This window comes from Poecilia reticulata, linkage group LG22, assembly GCF_000633615.1.
Source record: "Poecilia reticulata strain Guanapo linkage group LG22, Guppy_female_1.0+MT, whole genome shotgun sequence".
NCBI lineage: Eukaryota > Metazoa > Chordata > Actinopteri > Cyprinodontiformes > Poeciliidae > Poecilia > Poecilia reticulata.
Genome location: NC_024352.1, coordinates 13,298,368 through 13,307,786, shown reverse-complemented (window position 1 = coordinate 13,307,786; position 9,419 = coordinate 13,298,368).

The following is a 9,419-nucleotide window of genomic DNA, read 5'->3' as shown; positions in this document are numbered from 1 at the left end:
ATAGTAATATTAATGATAAAATAATGGTCAGTGCAAAGTAGCCTGCAAACTCTTTGGTGGGGGGCGGTGAGGGACCTGGATAAGGGCTAGGGGGGCGCTGGGCCAAAAAAGGTTGAGAAACACTGTGTTAGATTAACAAGAGAAAAATTATTTCCAGTTACCTTTAAATCAAATCATGTTTATTAAGCACTTAAGTGTGGGTAACAGCAGTTTTTGTTGTTGAAAATGTAGCTAGCTCCTCATTGAAACAACAAATTTACATCATGAAGACAATGTGGAGGTTCATCCTTAGAGCTGGTTGGTGATCTGGTGGAGTCAGAGCTTCTTCTGAGACAGAAAGTCTTTAGTTTTCTAACACCGGATCTCTCTGGCTTCCTCTTTCATCTTCATTTGCTTAGACTGCAAACATATGTTGAAGATAAAAACATTGATGAACGAGTTAGAACAATAACCTCACAATATCAAAGTCTCTATGTTTTATGGAGCTTAATTAAAAGCTTCGTCCCCCCGGACCAAGGCTGCTAAATGTGTGTCCTTTTGTGTGTCCTTTAGTGACACACATTTCATTTCCAACGGTTGTTGTCGTTTAACTCGGACTAGGACGTCACCAGCTTGAATTTACCAAAATTAGTAACTATTGTCAAGGCCCTCTCTACTTTTAAGGCAATATTATGAGCGTAAGAATGGCGAATTTGAACAGCGTCTGTTATCTTCCCTGCGTTCAAGTTTTTTCTTCTCTTTGTGGCGTTTTTTAAATAAATGAAAGTGTGCAATACTGCCACTATCTGGTGTGGAGTATGAACTGGAGCTAATGCCGTTGAATATGAGGTTTTACATCACACGTCTGAAAATTGATTGGGTACTTTCTTAAAAATGACGTCATGATTACCCTTTTTTTTGTATGCAATTTTAATAAATAGTAAAAGATTATTAAGGCACTTAAAAATTAATATATATTCATTCATATTTTGTTCACTTAAAGTATACTTTTTATTTAATATAATAAAAGTTTATTTTGGTACAATTATGTTTAAGTGTGTTTAAAGTACTAATTTCGAAATTGGTACAAGTGTATTTTTAGGATATTTCAGATATACTTGTAGGTAGTACACTTAATAATTAGTGTACTTAAAGTGTACTTTCACAAATTTAAGTATGTTTGAAGTATACTAAAGTATACTTTTTTTTCACCTGGGGATCTATGTTCCTTACTGGATAATTACTACAAAAGAAACAAAACAAGTAAACAAAAACACAAAATTCTAATCTACCTTTAAAGAAACAATAATAGCCTCAACAGAACAACACAGGGCCTTACTTTAGAGGTAGCGCGTCAGTGACAAAAAGAAGTGTTGTTCCTTTTGATATATGGCATCAGATCTCTGGAGGCCCGAGAGCTTTAGATCACAATGGAACCAGTCAGAGAGACGACTTACATGCTAAGTTAAGCTGAGCTGTTCATATTGAGAGCAGATTTTGTTGAGAATTACACAAGATTTAGACTACTCCACCAAGGGAAAATGTCTGATACTACCAAACAGAACATTTAGCACAACTTAATAGCACAACACAGGATGTGATGTCACTCCCTCTCCATTCATTTCTCAAGGAACTTCTGCAATATGGCAAAAATCTCTTGCCTTTCAAACTTTGTTCATGTAAAAATTTTAGCTTGTGCATGTAGACTTGCAGATGATGAATCTGTTTCCATGGTGGACTCATCAGATGTAAGTTGTTTGACCACTCAAATATGGACTGGGGAAGAGTATGTGTGCTACCATATTCCTGACAGGGGTGAGTTAACGTCCAATAATTTGTTAAAACATTTGTTTTCCATCAGAGAAACTCTACGTTTCACAAATGTGTAAAAAATGACAACACATCATCGCAAGTGTGTGATCTATTCATTGAATAAAAATACATTCATACCTAAAGTCTGGCACAATCGACATATAAGAATTAAATTTATGGTTGATAAAGAATCATTATATACCATTTCTTAGTCCTACATTAAAATAACTAAAACTATTGACCTACTGACCTAAGAAACATATTCATACTTTCTTGACTACAGCAAACTAGTAAGACCGTATGCCTCTTGCTTAAACTAAATATATGGTTTGACCTGCATACAAACTGTTATGCTGGTTTAAGTTTGCATCTAAGGTCTGCTTGTTTGTTACACAGGTATGTTTAAAGCTCTCTCAATGTCTAAAACCTTAAAGTATGCATTGTGTTCTGATGATATAACTAATCCAGAGTCAAATCTCACTATCCATGTTCAAGCTCATAACCACTGTCACATATCTTATCAGAAGTCATTAACACTAAAGTTGAAATTTTTCACTCCCATGTTGCCATCTCCTCTGGACCAACTTCATTCCATCCGGCATGGTGCCATGGTAACCACAGGAACGCCTGATCTCTGTTTAATAAACGCGGTCGGTCCGGAGCGAGGGTCCCATATTGACCACTCAAGAAGAGATTAAACGCTGGTGACATTTCTGAGGTGGAATTTGCAATTTCCACAAATATGAGGGCGTCCTCGAGCCCACCATGACAGCACATAAAATCAATACAAATAACCTGAATCCCTAATACTTTGATCCCTGTTAGTGGAGGGATGCATTACAACTAAGACACTGAGAAGTGGGAGACACAGCGCTCTATATAGCCCACCCCACCCCGTGCGCCACCGCCACCAGGACCGTGAGGCTCTCTGCTGATTCCTATTGACTGCCTCCAGACCAAACACATGCGCAATAACAATTAGGTGGGGAACTGGCCCAATGCTCTCCCCTTCACACCTGCACAAACACATGCAGGAAACACATAGACCTGGAAAGCCTTTAGAGCTGGAGATTTTAGTAAACTTTACACTTAGTAAATCCCATGTGAGCAAAATTAAAGAACGGTTTGTCACATGCAGCATTAGAAACGATGGAACGCCAGAAAACATACTTCACACAGCCAACAAACATTCATATTTATATCCAGGCTGCGAAAAAGATATCTTTGGGAACACATTGGCCACACCCGTGGTGAGTCATCACAACAAGCAGGATTAGCGGACTTACCCCAGACTTAGCTGAGGGGAGACACTGAAAAGAAAACAGCCTCTCTTTCTTTATGTCTTCTTTTCTGTCTGTTGCAAGAGCGAAAATTGGGGGGGGATTTTGAAGGTGCACTGCACATAGTTGCTACCAGGCATGGTCTGGCTGCGGCTGTTTTTTTTTTCTTTTCTTTTTTTTTTCTTTTTTTTTATTCACTAAGCCTTCGCAGAAGGGCAGGTGAGGCGAGGCAGGTGGCTCTTTAACTGCTCTGAGAGCAATTGGCCCCTCTTCAAAGCGGGCTCCGGTATATGTCGAGCGAGCTCTCATAAACACCGGACGCAGAAGGTAACAGATTAATTTTGATCGTGTCAAAGAGTAAAAATCCATTATCAATAGTCAGATCATACACAGGCCCATATACATGATTAAAATATTGTTCAGTGTTGTAGAGTGAGCTATCAGAGTCCCACACCCCGCCCCTCCAGCGCTGCCTCATTTCCTGCTGATTGTGATGTGGCTTCATTACCTTTCCATGGTGGTGATAACAGTGCACCTGCTGTCTCTGTTTCCTGAGTCTGACCACAGCTTGCCGAGCCCCTCCTTGTCAGCGCAGTCGTCTGCCTACAGGTGGTGGTGGAGTTGCTGACCCCGTTCTGGAGCCGGATACACTGGGCTGCCAGCAACTCTCTTAATGGCAAAGGCTCTTATTTAGGATTAGCTGCTTTATGAAGCATAGAGGTTGTTCTGTGAGCTGCCGAAAAGGGGCACTGCAGTCGTTTTCAGAGAAATAACACTAGTAGAACCATAAGACCACACAGCGTTATTTGTGTAAAAACAATCTGAACATTAATGAATGCAGCAGATTTTCTGTCATAGCTGAAGATCAAAGTTTTGGCATTTGTAGTTTAGTTTCCACTAAGAGAAGCTTCCTTCGAAAGACAAAGTTGAAGATGAAGTACTTTGGTCAAATAACTTTTGTTTTGTGCAATTTTGTACTGAACAACAACAAAAAAAGACAATTAAAAGCACCCACTAAAACTGTTTGTGCCCTAAAAGCATTGAACTCATGACAAACTAACCTTTATTACATGTTCAAAATGAGCAGCAAATGTATTTGCAACTTCTGCTTTTCGCCTGTCTGTGTGTGTTGGTCTCACTCAGACGGAAAGACATGAGTGGGAGGTGTGAGTGTACAGCTAAAACGTCAGTCCTCGGCGACATTTGAAACAAATGCCACGGTCATGAACCAAAAGGAAAACCTTTTTGTAGCTTCATTCATCATTTTATTGACTTTAAGACTTAGTGCTAAGTTACCACGTCAAATTTGTACAGAGAGGAAACAGCTGGATTTACATCCATATCGTAATAGCAACACCCAGTCACAGATTTGATGACTGTATATCCAAGATGTGAGTCTAAACTTGCCCACAAGATTCTAGTGAGTGCAGAGGCCATTTCTGACAAGGCATATTATCCTTCTGGAAGAAGCCATGAGAAGATGGATGCATAGACACAGACATTGTCAACAACAACAATCCTCTGGAAGGGCTCGACATTTAATCAGTGTTCAATTGGTGCTAAGAGGTAAAGTGTAAGATACTCAGTTGATTCAGGAGAAAGAAAAAAAAAGTGAGCAAGCCTTTAAAACAGAAGTTAAAGGCTTAAAGTTGATGTACTAAAGAACAAAATGCCGTACAAGGTACAAACTTATAATTGCAGGTGTTTTGCTTCAGGAATGTAAGAAAACAATATGTTATGACAGATAACAGTTTTAACTCAACAGTGGGCTCGTGTGCAACAGCGGGATCCACATATTTACGTGAGCAGCTCTCCTGTTCGTAAGATAAAGAATCAGTGACGGACGTGGGAATCTGAAGTCTGGCCCTAAATCTCTTCTGTCAGGAAGCATTACTGCTCCACATTTGAGCGGGAGCGCAGTCGGAATCCTTCAACACCGAGATATCTTAATCTGAGTGTTTCAGAAGTGCGACTCCTGAAGAAGTGGTCACCTGAGCAGGAAGGAGGAGGCGAAGAGAATCCAGGTGGCCCGTGACATTCAAATCTGGAGGAGATGGCGTGTCTGAACTCAGCAGCTGGAAGATTTAGGAATCCTCCAGCTTTAACCCCCTCCCAGCGGGAGAGAGCTTGCAGTGGAGGTGGTTTAAAAGCGGTGCCCCTGTTTAAAGCTGCCATCATCATTACACTAAGAGGCTGAATTGTGGCGGCGTAATGTGTGTGCCGAGTAACTCTGTTTGAAGGGCCCTCAGCAGGAGTGTGTCTGCTGTTGACACTCCCCATTTAATATTGTTTGAATTTTTCATCAAGATCCCAGCCCTTGCTACAAGAGCTCTTTGTTTTCCAACTTGTTTGTACATTCTTTCCGCGTGTGCGCGCGTGTGTGTGTGTAGAAGTGTGTTTGCATAGACATTACGTGCATTTATTTAGCTTAAGGTGTAGCAAATTTAACACGGCTTTCAACGTCTCTGAACAAACGTTGGTTGTTCTGTTTTGCTACGATAGTTCACGTTTGAAAGTTTCTCCATTTCGAAGGTCAGTGGAGTCGCTGGGCTCTCGCAGCAGAATCCCGGACAGGACGTTTTCAGCTGCAGACGTCCCCGTTACCCCAGTCTTTTGTCCCGTGCCCTCTGACGCGGTATTGAATGCAGGTCACCGCAGGTTACTGACAAAGCTCGGTGAAAGGGGCGTTTTTGTGCACCCGTCTGAAAGAAGTGCACACGGCTAAAAATAGCCCGCCCTCCTGTCAAAGCGTCACCATTAAAAACAGCTGGGTCGGGCTCCTGCCTGCATTCAGCCACGTGAAAGTTGATTCTGTCTTTGTGCCACTATCTTGTCCCAACTCCCCCTTTACTGCCGCTCTTTGTGGACTGCTTTGTGCGAGTACCATCACGGAGGCAAAGTCAGCCTAATAAAAAGAGTTCATTTTGGATTCACTGGTCGCGGATGAACACTGGGAACTTTCCTTATTGTTCCACCGTCCATAAATTGGTACTCACTCACCGGGCCTTGTCAATCTATCTCAAAAGATTCTTTATGAAGCGTTTCCTACTTCTTCCCTTGGACACGTTTTGTGAATTCAACCATGTAGGTAATCAGTCTAATTATGCTGAGCTGAAGCCGCCAGGGTGCAAATACTTCCACTGTAGTGCTAGCAAGCCGCATTAATATGTGCGTGAATATATCTGAACAAGATTTTGCTCCCTTTCTGATATCCTGTATTTTTGCATGTTTGTCACACTTCAGTGTTTCAGAAACTCAAACCAATTTAAGTATAAGAGTAAACACAAAACTTTTGCTGCAAGTCCTGCCCCTCTTTCATAACCCGCTTTCATGAAGGCTCAAATCTCTTGTGTAACCTCATTTATTGTACATAATATCGCAGTCCAAAAACTTTGCATTACAATGTATTTCCGTTTAGGATTTTTCTCAGTCCTGCTTAGACCCATTAATCAAACTGATCATCAAACCAAAACAACAACGTAGTTTTCTGCAAGACAAATCAGATTTTTTTTATTTTTTTTTTTACCTCATTTATCAATCGTCAAGTACAAGTAGCTTAAAGAAAAGCACTGTAAATCCTCAATCTTCAAAGCAGCTATAAGGAAATCCTTCTGGCTGGTAAAAACTAATGCGTGGACAGTGTGAAACTACGTAAAAAGTTAGAAACAACACACCAATGCCTAGACGTTGTGAAAATGCTCAGTATTTAGAAAAAATATTTCTCTTACTGCAGTGATGATGAGTTTATTTCGACTAGATCAAAAGTCTAGCAAAGCCTTTTGGAACTACTTGTTGATGAAAGAATTCAGTGAGGTTGTGTCTGCATGTAAGAAGATCTAATCAATCATTAGATTATATATATATCTATATCTGATGCAATAAAGATCTAGATGAATGAGCTTCAATCTCATTGAGTTGTCAGATGATCCTCCGAGTCTGTGAGAGTGTTTTCATTGTGCTGTCAGCTATGACACATTAGAGCTTTCACTGGCTTTGGGATGAGTTCTCTGCAGGTAAAAGCAAACATACAGGATCCCACCCATGGAGCAGCTGTCAGTGCATCGCTACCTGGGCAAGCAGGCAACTCAGGGGTTAATGGAAGAGGAAGGGCCGTGGAGGAGGGCTGCTATGAGTTTGATGCACCCTCTGTTAGATAAATGTGGAGCTTTCAGGAAGACCTCCTTCACCAGGTTTGTCATTTTTCACCTCCTTTTATTGTCTTTCCCTCTGCCCCTCTTGTTCTTTCCCAGGCCTCGTCTTCTGTCTGTCTGGAGAACACACACAAGCATGCAGCAACATGCAGCCTATTGTGCGCACACACTCATAAAGGAAGATATGGAATTAAACAAAAACAACAAACACCCACTCAGACAGTGGTAAACTTGTTTTATCGTATGAGTTTTGTCACTGCTCGTCCATGACCCACTCTTTTGTTCGATTGCTTATTGGTTCCTGAAACAGAATACATTTTTACTAGAATAAATTAAAGCTTAGACATATGACAAACAAAAAATAAGAAATTAGCAAACTAAATTTTGTTTAGTCCTCTCACTAACCATTCTATCACCTTAATAAATTCAGCTGGCTTTTATACAATATTATTCAACAAATTAGAATATGAGTTTCATTGACTTTTTTTTGTGAGATTAGATATACCTTTGAAAATAACAACCTTTAAGCATGCATTAAAAATATGTTTTATTAAGCTTACATTTCTGCTGTATGAATGTTTCATTTTATTGGTTTGATGTAACATCCTATTATTGAACGCTATGCTTTCATTAGGTGTAAGTTGAAAACGACAACAAACAATAAATGAAGGCTTTAAATATGTTTTAAATATAGCCACAGATGTACTTTTCTCGGAACACAACTGTTTGTGCTCAGCATCGCTGTTTTAGTATTGAAAATCAAAAATATGTTAGATGTGTGGTTACATCTAAAGCCACTGAGGTTTACACAGTTTATTACAACAATATTAACCCGTTACTAATTTTGATTTGGGTCATATGGGCAGCTTTATGAGGCAATAAACATATAAAGATAATTTCAAAAACAATACAGAGGAATAGTAATTGTTTCAAATTAATTGGAAACTACTTACCAATTCAGGCAGCCCTGCTATACACACACATTCTATGATTTTCTGTCACATATCATCTTGTATGACAGCATGGCCACAGGCCTCTCCAACTGTAACCAAACGCATTGGCTATTTATACAACAGGGTTATAAAAAATTATAGATAAAAAGCCAATCTGCGATCAACACTGTACCGTTATTAAGGAATATCTAATGAGCTTTGACAGCTTTATTAGTTTATTTTCTTAAACTTTTTCATAAATGAATCAATCATGTAGCACCAGAGTCATTACATGTGCTTGTTGAGAGACAGGCTTGCAATAAAGTCACGAGAATTGCCACCAATCATGACTGTAAAGTACCATTTTGCAGGACAAGCCTTTGGACAGACAGACTTCTCTGTTAAGAGCTCCAAGCTTGGGAACTCATTTCCATCTGCTTTTCAGAAAATGACTGACATTAAAATATTTACTTCATGGCTCAAGAATTGTTTAAAGATGAACCAGAACTGTACTCATTTTAAATATTGTAATTGTTTTTGATTCACTAGTTTAAATACATTGTTTTGTGTATCTTTTTAAAATCTTTTTAATTATATTCACTGTTAATTTGAACTTTTTATTTAAGCCAACTATTAAAGGTCCATATGGGGACAGGTGTTATGGATTAGTTATGGCTAAAAGTACCATGAGGCAGGCATTAGATTGTCTTGACCTATGTTTCTGGTATCTGTCCCTATCAAATAAATACCAAAATGTTATTATGTCATCCATGTTCAAAATTTATCTGCTTAGAAGTTTCCACATTTTTATGCAGGAAGCAAGTCCTGGGTTTGAAGCTTCAAATCTTCTTCATGGAGTTATTCCATGTTCTGCCCATGTGTGTGTGTGTGTGTGCGTGTGTGTGCGTGTGTGTGCATGTGTGCGTGTGTGTGTGTGTGTGTGTGTGTGTGTGTGTGTGTGTGTGTGTGTGTGTGTGTAAATACTCTCCAGGTACTCCGTCTTCCTCCCTCTGTCCAAACACAAGAATCTTAGATTAATTTGTCTTGCCAGGTATGAGTGTGTCTTGTTGATTGTCTTTTGTGAGTGTCTGTGTTGCCTGTGATGAACTACTGACCTGTTCAGGGTGTGTACTGCCTTATACCCATTGGAAATAGGCACCAGTGACCCCTGAAAGAGGATGGATGGATGGATGGATGGATGGATGGATGGATGGATGGATGGATGGATGGATGGATGGATGGATGGATGGATGGATGGATGGATG